Source organism: Acomys minous (genome assembly GCF_964271855.1).
Source record: "Acomys minous genome assembly, chromosome: 20".
Taxonomy (NCBI): Eukaryota; Metazoa; Chordata; class Mammalia; order Rodentia; family Muridae; genus Acomys; species Acomys minous.
Genome location: NC_140502.1, coordinates 5,251,473 through 5,262,479, shown reverse-complemented (window position 1 = coordinate 5,262,479; position 11,007 = coordinate 5,251,473). Strand labels below are relative to the sequence as shown.

Sequence of the window (11,007 nt, the reverse complement as noted above, 5' to 3'; positions counted from 1 at the left end):
AAGGCCGGGCGTGGTGGTGCACGCCTTTAATCCCAGCACTCGGGAGGCAGAGGCAGGCGGATCGCTGTGAGTTCGAGGCCAGCCTGGTACAAAGCGAGTCTAGGACAGCCAAGGCTACACAGAGAAACCTTGTCTCAAAAAACCAAAAAAAAAAAAAAAAAAAAAAAAAAAATCTAACAGGTAGCGCTGGGCATGGTTGCCGCACGTCTGTAAATCCCAGCACTAGGGGAGGCAGATGCAGGTGGATCGCTGTGAGTTCCAGGCAGTAGGACTCGGAGGCTGAAAACATTCTAGGCCCACGTTAGATGGTATGCAGACTAGAAGCTTCCAGGGCTAGGCCTAGGCTAGCAGAAGGAGGCAACAACTGGACAACGGGAAATAAAATTACTTTTGCATAACTGCCACAATAAATATATGAAATAATAGCAGACATTAACGCCACTCTACAACACATATGTGTATGACTATGAACTTATTGTAACAGGCAATGGCTGAGGATAAGGTGTTGGGTCAAGGAAAAAGATTCTCTGGAAAGCCAGCGAGCTGACAGATGGCGGCTGTCACCAACCAAGGCCATCTTCTGCAGGGTCACAAATACAATCTAATAGGGGAGTTGGGAATTATGTCAAGTGAGTGGGTACCAGGATAGTCTTTGGAATATCCGAGAGACACCTAAGAGAGTCGTAAAAATAAAGGCTTTTCTATTCCTGTTCTAGCTCCCAAATAATAAGACAAAGACCTGGTACATTTGTTAACAAGGCTCAGAGCACTACAGCTGGGCGGATACCGGTCTGTTATAACCCATATGCACTAGCACGGCTGCTTCCCAGCCATGTGCACGCGCTGCTTGTCATCTTCTGCTGCTCCTGACCCACATTTGTCCTCGTGGTGACTCCTCACAGCCCGGCACTCCTGCTGGCCCAGTGGTCACTACCTCCTCCTCCTCCTCCTCCTCTTCCTCTTCTTCCTCTTCCTTTCTCTTCTTCTTCCTTTTCTCCTCTTCCTCCTCTTCCTCCTCCTTCTCCTCCTCTTGTTCCTTATCCTCCTCCTCTTCCTCCTCCTCTTCCTCTTCCTCCTCTTCTTCCTCCTTCTCCTCCTCCTTTCTTTGTCGTCTTCTTCCTCTTCTTCTTTTTCCTCCTCCTTTCTCTCCTCCTCTTCCTCTTCCTCTCCCTCCTCCTCCTCCCCCCAATCCCCAGATTGGGAAAGGAAGTCCCGCCTACCGTCTCCCGCTCTTCTTTATTAACCAATCAGAGCTAAATGGGGAGTGATTTTTACACAACACTGAGACCAGAGATTCCTCAACAGCAATGACAATGCCTGGACCTGTTAGCATTTCGCTCACTGCCAGCTCAGCAAATAACCGAATATACAGAGACCACCTTAACACAATGCCAGCCCACAATTCCCACCACCTCATGGCCTCTTAGCCACTATTGATGCCTAATGCTGCCTCTGCATGTTTGCAATGAGGCTGCTGTAACAAACCTGGCCAGAGATGTTCAGGCACACAAAGACTTGCCCCGTGTTTTAGGCAGCCCAGGAACAGCTGTGTGTGTGTCCACAGCCTAGGAGCAGTTGCCTGGGCCAGAGTCTAGCTCTACATCAGCCTTGCGGCCTAGGTTTTGTAAGTGTGCCCTATGATGTTGTTGGGGGTTCTCAGAGCACATCCCCGTCAAGAAGAAGCATACCTTGTTCGTTTTTTGTTGTTGTTGTTGTTTGTTGGTTGTTTTTGTGTGTGTGTGTGTTTGTTTTTCATTATCTTAAACCAATTTTAATCTGTATTACTTTTCTTTGAAGCTCTCTCTCTCTCTCTCTCTCTCTCTCTCTCTCTCTCTCTCTCTCTCTCTCTTTGTTTTTTTGTTTTTTCGAGACAGGGTTTCTCTGTGTAGCCTTGGCCGTTGGCTGTCCTGCCCTTGTAGACCAGGCTGTCCTCGAACTCACAAAGATCCACCTGCCTCTGCCTCCCGAGTACTGGGATTAACGGCGTGCGCCACCACCGCCTGGCTGGCTTGTTCTTATACACACTGCGTTGGATGTGTAGATGGTAAGGTGGGGTGGGGGTGGTGAGATGTGCAGGTCAGAGCTTGATTCCTGGTGTCCTCCTCAGTCACTTTCCTCCTTCTTTTTTGAGACAGGGCCTGTCCCTGAGCCTGGAGCTGACCACCAAGTCCCAAGGACCCTCTGTGTCCCCACCACCACCACCACCACCATAAGTACTGGCTCACAGGCACCTGCTGCCGCAACCGGTGTCTTACATGGATACTGGGATCCAACTTCCGATCTTCCCGACCACACAGGAAGCACTTTGACAAGGGAGCCAAGTCCCCAGCCCCTTTGTGCATTTTATTTCTTTGGAGCCCCTCAGAGCCCTCGGCTTCTGGCTCCGCAGCATCCCCTTGCAACAACTGCTCTGCACCAATGGCTTTGCTGTGTTGCACAGAAGAGAGGGAACGGCATTGCCGTGCTGAGGAAGAAGGATCCTAGGAGGTTTAGCAGCTCTCTCCCTGCAACCCACAGTCCTCTGTGTGAAAGGCCCCCCAGAAACATGGCGGTGGGGCCTCAAAGCCAGAAAGCTGTCCTCCCAGACGACGAGTGGCCACAGCAGTAACGCTAAGGGCTGTGAGCCGCCCCTGCCTCCCAAGCGACAGCTTCTTCATAGCCTTGTCTCTTGCCTCTCACTGCTCATGAAACTCTAAACGTCTCTTCATGAGTTCCACCCTCGCCTGACACCTCCACATCTCTCCTGCCTTAGCATCTCTCTCTCTCCCTGTACTGGAGGTGCGGTTCACTCAGCCAAAAAAAGAAAAAAAGAAGTCTCTCTTTTTGCTGTTGTTGGTAGTAGTAGTGCTGGGCTCAAACCCAGGGCCACATACATCTTAGGGGGCTGCTGTACCGCTTACCATTGACCACGCCCCCAGCTCCTCACTGGGAGATTCTAGATAGGAGCTCTACCACTGAACTACATACTAGTCCCTCACTGAGGGATTCTAGGCACGTGCTCTACCACTGAGCCACACCCCAGCCCCTCACTGAGGGATTCTAGGCAGGTGCTCTACCACTGAGCCACACCCCAGCCCCTCACTGGGGGATTCTAGGCAGGGGCTCTACCACTGAGCCACACCCCAGCCCCTCACTGGGGGATTCTAGGCAGGAGCTCTACCACTGAGCCACACCCCAGCCCCTCACTGGGGGATTCTAGGCAGGGGCTCTACCACTGAGCCACACCCCAGCCCCTCACTGGGGGATTCTAGGCAAGGGCTCTACCACTGAGCCACACCCCAGCCCCTCACTGGGAGATTCTAGGCAGGGCTCTACCACTGAGCCACACCCCAGCCCCTCACTGGAGGATTCTAGGCAGGGGCTCTACCACTGAGCCACACCCCAGCCCCTCACTGGGGGATTCTAGGCAGGGGCTCTACCACTGAGCCACACCCCAGCCCTCACTGGGGGATTCTTGGCAGGGGCTCTACCACTGAGCCACACCCCAGCCCCTCACTGGGGGATTCTTGGCAGGGGCTCTACCACTGAGCCACACCCCAGACCCTCACTGGGGGATTCTAGGCAGGGGCTCTACCACTGAGCCACATGTCAGCCCCTCACTGGGGGATTCTAGGCAGGGGCTCTACCACTGAGCCACACCCCAGCCCCTCACTGAGGGATTCTAGGCAGGTGCTCTACCACTGAGCCACACCCCAGCCCCTCACTGGGGGATTCTAGGCAGGGGCTCTACCACTGAGCCACACCCCAGCCCCTCACTGGGGGATTCTAGGCAGGAGCTCTACCACTGAGCCACACCCCAGCCCCTCACTGGGGGATTCTAGGCAGGGGCTCTACCACTGAGCCACACCCCAGCCCCTCACTGGGGGATTCTAGGCAAGGGCTCTACCACTGAGCCACACCCCAGCCCCTCACTGGGAGATTCTAGGCAGGGCTCTACCACTGAGCCACACCCCAGCCCCTCACTGGAGGATTCTAGGCAGGGGCTCTACCACTGAGCCACACCCCAGCCCCTCACTGGGGGATTCTAGGCAGGGGCTCTACCACTGAGCCACACCCCAGCCCTCACTGGGGGATTCTTGGCAGGGGCTCTACCACTGAGCCACACCCCAGCCCCTCACTGGGGGATTCTTGGCAGGGGCTCTACCACTGAGCCACACCCCAGACCCTCACTGGGGGATTCTAGGCAGGGGCTCTACCACTGAGCCACATGTCAGCCCCTCACTGGGGGATTCTAGGCAGGGGCTCTACCACTGAGCCACACCCCAGCCCCTCACTGGGGGAGTGTAGGCAGGGGCTCTACCACTGAGCCACACCCCAGCCCCTCACTGGGGGATTCTAGGCAGGGGCTCTACCACTGAGCCACGCCCCAGCCCTTCACTGGGGGATTCTAGGCAGGGGCTCTACCACTGAGCCACATTCCAGCCCCTCACTGGGAGATTCTAGGCAGGGGCTCTACCACTGAGCCACACCCCAGCCCCTCACTGGGGGATTCTAGGCAGGGGCTCTACCACTGAGCCACACTGTCAGTGGCAGAATCTAGTCCTAGGTGCTACTGCTGAATATATTCTCAGCCCTTCTCTGCTTTATTTTGCTAGAGAACTAAAACCCCAAGCCAGATTTTAAAGGTGACCGATCCTGCCTCCGGGCTGTCTGACATAGAAGGTGGTTTGGTTACTGGGTCTCTCGCCAGGAGGGGAGCCTGCGGACATTCTCCTCAAGGCTCTCCCACGTAGCTAGTGCGTCATACCAAGACTGATTTCAAGGCTCACTCCACAGGACCGCCTCCTTTGCGCTGGTCATTTTATTCTTCACGCTGACAAGATGCCTGTGAGGAGCCACTGAAGGAGGAGGGGTTGTTTTTGGCTCTTGGTTTCAGAGAGCCATTGTAAATCATAGGGTCACAGTGGTGGGGGGGGGGGTGGCCGGGGCGGGGAAGCATGGCAGAGTAGGTTGGTCCATGGTGGGGGGGGGGGCGGGAGGTGGCGTGCTGCAGCTTCTTCGCACATGTTGTTGGTTCTAGAAGCAGGAAACAATAAATAAATAAATAAATAAATAAATCCACAAGGGCTTCATGTGCCAACTTGTTTGTTCTGATATGGTTTTTTTTGTTTGTTTGTTTTGTTTTGTTTTGTTTTTTGAGACAAGGTTTCTCTGTGTAGCCTTGTCTGTCCTGTACGCCCTTTGTAGACCAGGCTGGCCTCGAACTCACAGCGATCTGCCTGCCTCTGCTTCCTGAGTACCGGGATTAAAGGCCTGCGCCACCATGCCCGGCAGATATACACTTGTCTTTCTGCAAATCTTCTGTTGGGATTGTGAAGTGTAATTTCAGACGGATGTAATGGTGCACGCCTTTAATCCCAACACTCAGCAGGCAGAGGCAGCATCTCCATGAGTTCAAGGCCAGCCTGGTCTACGTAACATGTTCTAGGACATCACTGGCTACATAGTGCGATGCTGTCTTGAAAAAAACAAAGTGTAATTTAAACTATATTTTCTCCTGTAATCGCAGCACTCCAGAGGCAGAGGCAGGTGGATCTCTGTGAGTTCAAGGCCAGCCTGGTCTACAGAGTCAGTTCCAGGACAGCTAAGGCTACACAGAGAAACCCTGTCTCAAAAGCCACGACAAAACAAAGCAAAACAGAGCAACATATTTTTTTGGAAATGTATTTAATTGAAAAGTAATGCAATCAGGCGTGGTGGTGCACACCTTTTATCTCAACACGCTGGAGGCAGAGGCAGGCAGGTCTCTGTGAGTTCGAGGCCAGCCTGGTCTACAAAGCAAGTTCCAGGACAGCCAGGGCTATTACACAAAGAGGCCCTTATCTCCAAATAAACAAAAAACAAAACAAACAAACGAACAAACAAACAAAGCTGGGCAAGGTGGTGCACCACTTTAATCCCAGCACTTGGGAGGCAGAGGTAGGTGGGGTCACTGTGAGTTCGAGGCCAGCCTGGTCTACAACGCGAGTCCAAAGTAGCTCACAACTGCAATGGGCAGGGTTTTCCTATTTCTGTAGTGTGATTCTCTGTGCACTACGGAAGCGAAGGGTATGAATGAGATGAGGGAGAATGGGCCAAGAAGTGGTTGATGGGTACAGGGCTGCAGCTGACAGATGAAAGGAATGTACTGATGTTCTCCAGCACGCTACGCTACGACAGCCAGGTTTACAGCAATGAACCAAATATCTCAAAATAGTGAGCAGCGCGAGCGCTCCCAACACAGGGGCGATGAACGTCTGCTTTGAGGTGACGAGTGTGCCAACCATACTCATCTGACAATTACACACACCCTGGAATGTGTGCTGGAATGTCACAGGACACCCCATAAATACAAATACTTACTATGAAGAGTTTAAAAGCTGTTTAGTGAACATTTTTTTCTCAGTGCTGAAAATTGAATCCAGGGCCTCCTGAAGGCTAAGCACATGCCGTACCACTAAGCTACATCTCGATCCCCTGAAAAAATTTAAATTAGTGCTATAGACTCTGTAATCTGCTGTCTATGCTTACTGTTTATTTCTTGGTACCGAGTATTGGAGCTAAGGCTTTGCCCATACTAAATATATGCTCTAGCACTGAGCCATACCCCAGCCCCTCACTGAGGGATTCTAGGCAGGGGCTCTACCACTGAGCCACACCCCAGCCCCTCACTGGGGGATTCTAGGCAGGGGCTCTACCACTGAGCCACACCCCATCCCTCACTGGGGGATTCTAGGCAGGGGCTCTACCACTGAGCCACACCCCAGCCCCTCACTGGGGGATTCTAGGCAGGGGCTCTACCACTGAGCCACACCCCAGCCCCTCACTGGGGGATTCTAGGCAGGGGCTCTACCACTGAGCCACACCCCAGCCCCTCACTGGGGGATTCTAGGCAGGGGCTCTACCACTGAGCCACACCCCAGCCCCTCACTGGGGGATTCTAGGCAGGGGCTCTACCACTGAGCCACACCCCAGCCCCTCACTGGGGGATTCTAGGCAGGGGCTCTACCACTGAGCCACACCTCAGCCCCTCACTGGGGGATTCTAGGCAGGGGCTCTACCACTGAGCCACACCCCAGCCCCTCACTGGAGGATTCTAGGCAGGGGCTCTACCACTGAGCCACACCCTAGTCCCTCACTGGAGGATTCTAGGCAGGGGCTCTACCACTGAGCCACACCCCAGCCCCTCCCTGGGGGATTCTAGGCAGGTGGTCTACCACTGAGCCACACCCCAGCCCCTCACTGGGGGATTCTAGGCAGGTGGTCTACCACTGAGCCACACCCCAGCCCCTCACTGGGGGATTCTAGGCAGGGGCTCTACCACTGAGCCACACCCCAGCCCCTCACTGGGGGATTCTAGGCAGGGGCTCTACCACTGAGCCAAACCCCAGCCCCTCACTGGGGGATTCTAGGCAGGGGCTCTACCACTGAGCCACACCATCAATCCCTCACTGGGGGATTCTAGGCAGGGGCTCTACCACTGAGCCACACCCCAGCCCCTCACTGGGGGATTCTAGGCAGGGGCTCTACCACTGAGCCACACCCCAGCCCCTCACTGGGGGATTCTAGGCAGGTGCTCTCCTGGAAAGCTACATCTCCAGGCTTCTTTTTACTTTTTATATTGAGACAAGGTCTCACTTGGTTGCTCCGACTAGCCTTGAAATAACTCTATAGCCCAGCCAGGCCTTGAATTTGTAGTCCTCCTGCTCCAACCTTTCCAGTAGATGGACATCAAGCCAAGTCCAATTTATGCTTGCTCTCTTCTCAGAGCTCTCGCTCTTTTCCCCCCTGGCCCTTCAGTGCAGACTTGTTTATGTTGGTGAGTGGGGGTGGGGGTGGGGCCCAGCTCGGTTGGTCCAGAGTAGAGCTGGCAACCTGAGAAAGTGGAGCAAACCTGCCTGGAAAAGCAGATCAGCAGGAGGGGCAGCTATTACCCAGGGGACTTGCAGACTCCGTGTTGGAGCCACCGCAGGGTGAGGAAGGCGGCTGAGGCTTTTAGAGAAGGGCGCGCAGCTGTTTTAAGGATGCAGGAGTCCTGTTTCTCACAGGTTGCTGAGATACAACCAGGAGGGAAGGAGAGCGGGCCGGGCTGTGAGGTGTTAGGTTAGAACCGGAAGCACTCGTATGGCTCCATCATTTTCTGTAAACATAAGCATACAAAAATAAGCCGGGCGTAGTGGTGCACTCCTTTAATCCCAGCACTTGGAGGCGGAGGCAGGTGGTGGAGGGGCCAGGAAGCAATATTGATATTGAACCAAGGTATCAATATCAAATCACTACGTGTTCTGTAGCTGTTTGGCCTCCTTGTAGGGTCCAGTCTGACTCAAGGCCAGCCAGCCTATGCTGAGGGTCCAGCTGTCTCTAAAAATATTCCACTACCCCTAGCCCTGGAATGCACTTAGCCCTCCTAGCTAGCCTGCTAAATTCTGCTTTTACAAAAAGATATAAAAAGCACTTGTGCCTGCTTTCGGGGGTCGGCAGCTTGAAAGAGCTTGTCAGACCTCGATGTGCATCGACTCAATAAAATTCCTGTGTGTATTGCATCAACATCGGACTCCGTTTCTCTCTGGGGACTCCGGGTATAGACTGGAGATGGGTCTGGAGGTCTCAGTCTTACAGTGGATCGCTGTGAGTTCGAGGCCAGCCTGGTCTACAAAGTGAGTCTAGGACAGCCAGAGCTACACACAGAGAAACTCTGTCTTGAAACACCAAAAAAACCAAAAAAACCAAAAAACCAAAACAACAAAAAAACAAAAAAATAAAATAAAATAAACCCAGAAATAAATGTGTACAAAATCACAAGCAAATGTGTGTACACACACTGGGATAGTCCCACCGGGAAAGGACACCCTAGCAACCACGAGCCTGTCTCTAGGTGCCTGAATAGTGTTTTCGAGCGAGACAGATGCAAGTTTATCCGACGTGGGACAGCTTCTGAGGCCGGTCAAGACAATTCAAACTAAAGATGGAAACGGTTGTGTGTCAGTAAGCAAGGAAGAAGCCAGAACCTCCACGGGTGCCATAGTGCACCTGTGTTCACATACACCCTAAACAGAAAGGAAAATAAACTCAAAACGGCACCTCACTGAAACGTACGGCTGTGGTGTGGTTTTATGTATCCATCGGAATAAAAACTGAAAATCAACGAGAACAGTTCGTCAGATTATTTTATGCCAGTGTTACCCATGTTTGGTTCCAGTTCTTTCCTGTCCTTTCTCCCTGTCTTTCCCCGTCTCAGTGACTGTTCTTCTGGGACATTTTTGTTGGTCTTTCTAGGCTCTGCTGGCACCTTTTGTTATTTATTTATTTATTTGTTTATGTTTATATTTATTTATTTACTTATTTATTTCTCCCTGGAGTGCAGATTGTCCATGAACTCATTGCGTAGCAGAGGACGCTCTTGATTGGCTAAAGTCTCTCGCCTGTGCCTCCAGGGTGTTGGGGTGACAAGCCCGGGCCGCCATACCTAGGTTTATGTGACGTTTGGGACAGAACCAGGGTTGTCGCTCGCGCCTACTGCTCAGGTACTTACCAACCAAGCACCCCAATCCCAGCCCCCCAAGGCCCCAACTTCTCAGTCCTGAGCGCCCACAGCTCTTCCTCCTCTTCCTCCTCCCCCTCCCCCATTAATTCCTTTGATGACCTCATCAGTTTGGGCTTGAAAGGTCTCCCAGTGACATTCCACCTCTCTCTCTCTCTCTCTCTCTCTCTCTCTCTCTCTCTCTCTCTCTCTCTCTCTCGTGGCCTCCTCCCTGGGTGTGTACTGCCCCAGCAGCTTTTCCACTCTTCTGCCTAACCGGCACCTCAACCCAACAAGCTCCCAGGGCAGCCCTCGGAACTTCTCCATCTTGTTTTCCCGTCCACAGTCCCAGCAAAAGGATCTCCACTCTCACTTCCTTTAAGCAGGAAGCTTGAAGTCACCATAGACACCTCTGATCCTCACATCTCACTTCCGGACAGGTAGAAGATAATTGGCTTATTTATTTATTTAATTTAATTTAATTTTATTTTTTGAGACAGGGTTTCTCTGTGTAGCCTTGGCTGTCCTGGACTCACTTTGTAGACCAGGCTGGCCTCGAACTCACAGCGATCCGCCTGCCTCTGCCTCCCGAGTGCTGGGATTAAAGGCGTGCGCCACCACTGCCCGGCCTTTATTTTATTTTATTTTTTTTTTAAGATTTATTTCATTTTATGTCCGTTGGTGTTTGGCCTGCATGTATGTCTCAGCGGGGGCATCAGATCCACTGAAACTGGAGTTACAGATGGCTGTGAGCCGCCGTGTAGGTGCTAGGAATTGAACCCCCAGTCCTGTGGAAGAATAGCCAGAGCTCTTAACCACTGAGCCATCTCTCCAGCCCCAGATGCTGGCTTCTTTCTTCAGAGTGCAGATGCTGACAGTAACCTCCTTCCACCGCCTCCCCAGCCCCTACTCTACTCCAAAGCCACCTCCAGCTTCTCCTCCGGGCCTTCATCATGGAGTCCAGCTATGCTCCCCGTCTCTCCCCTTGTCCCTTCAGTCTGTCACTCAGCTCCAGCAGCTGAGAGGGACGCTGCAGCAGCCCAATGTTTAGCCAAGCCCTTGAATGCAAGTAATTCGCTTGGGACGCTTCCTAGGCGTTTGTAGGGAAAACACCACAGGGAAGGAAGGAAGCCAACACAAGTCATCATGCTTTAGTGAGGTACCATGTGGGCTTGTGTCCCCCACCAGGGGCCATCTGACCGTGGCTCCTGCTGACAAATGCAAGAGGCAAGAAGATACCTAGGCCTTCCTTCCTACCCTACCTGAACTCCACATTGTTTAGCCATGATGCTCAGGGGGCTTAGCGCCCCCACCTGACCCACACTCAGATCTCCTCTCTTTCCATGATATTCCATAGGGTGTATTCCAGAGTGACCACGAGCCAAACCCTGAGGGACCATGAACCTTAAAAAAAACAAAAAAACAAAAAAACTTTCTTTTCTTCAAGTTGTTCTCTCAAGTATTTTGGTCCACAGGGACACAAAGTGTAACCAAAGCACCAGCCTTGC

At 52.7% G+C, this 11,007-nt stretch overlaps 1 long non-coding RNA gene across 1 annotated transcript in view; it reads right to left on the bottom strand.

The window, feature by feature from the left end:
- Window positions 1-4,782: 4,782 nt before the first annotated feature.
- LOC311591193 overlaps window positions 4,783-11,007 on the bottom strand; it is a 14,593-nt gene continuing 8,368 nt past the window's right edge. The window contains exons 2-3 of the long non-coding RNA XR_014777033.1: window positions 7,914-8,119; window positions 4,783-5,016 (exon numbers count right to left, since the gene is read on the bottom strand). This is a non-coding gene — a long non-coding RNA (uncharacterized lncRNA). The remainder of the gene's footprint in view (window positions 5,017-7,913; window positions 8,120-11,007) is intronic.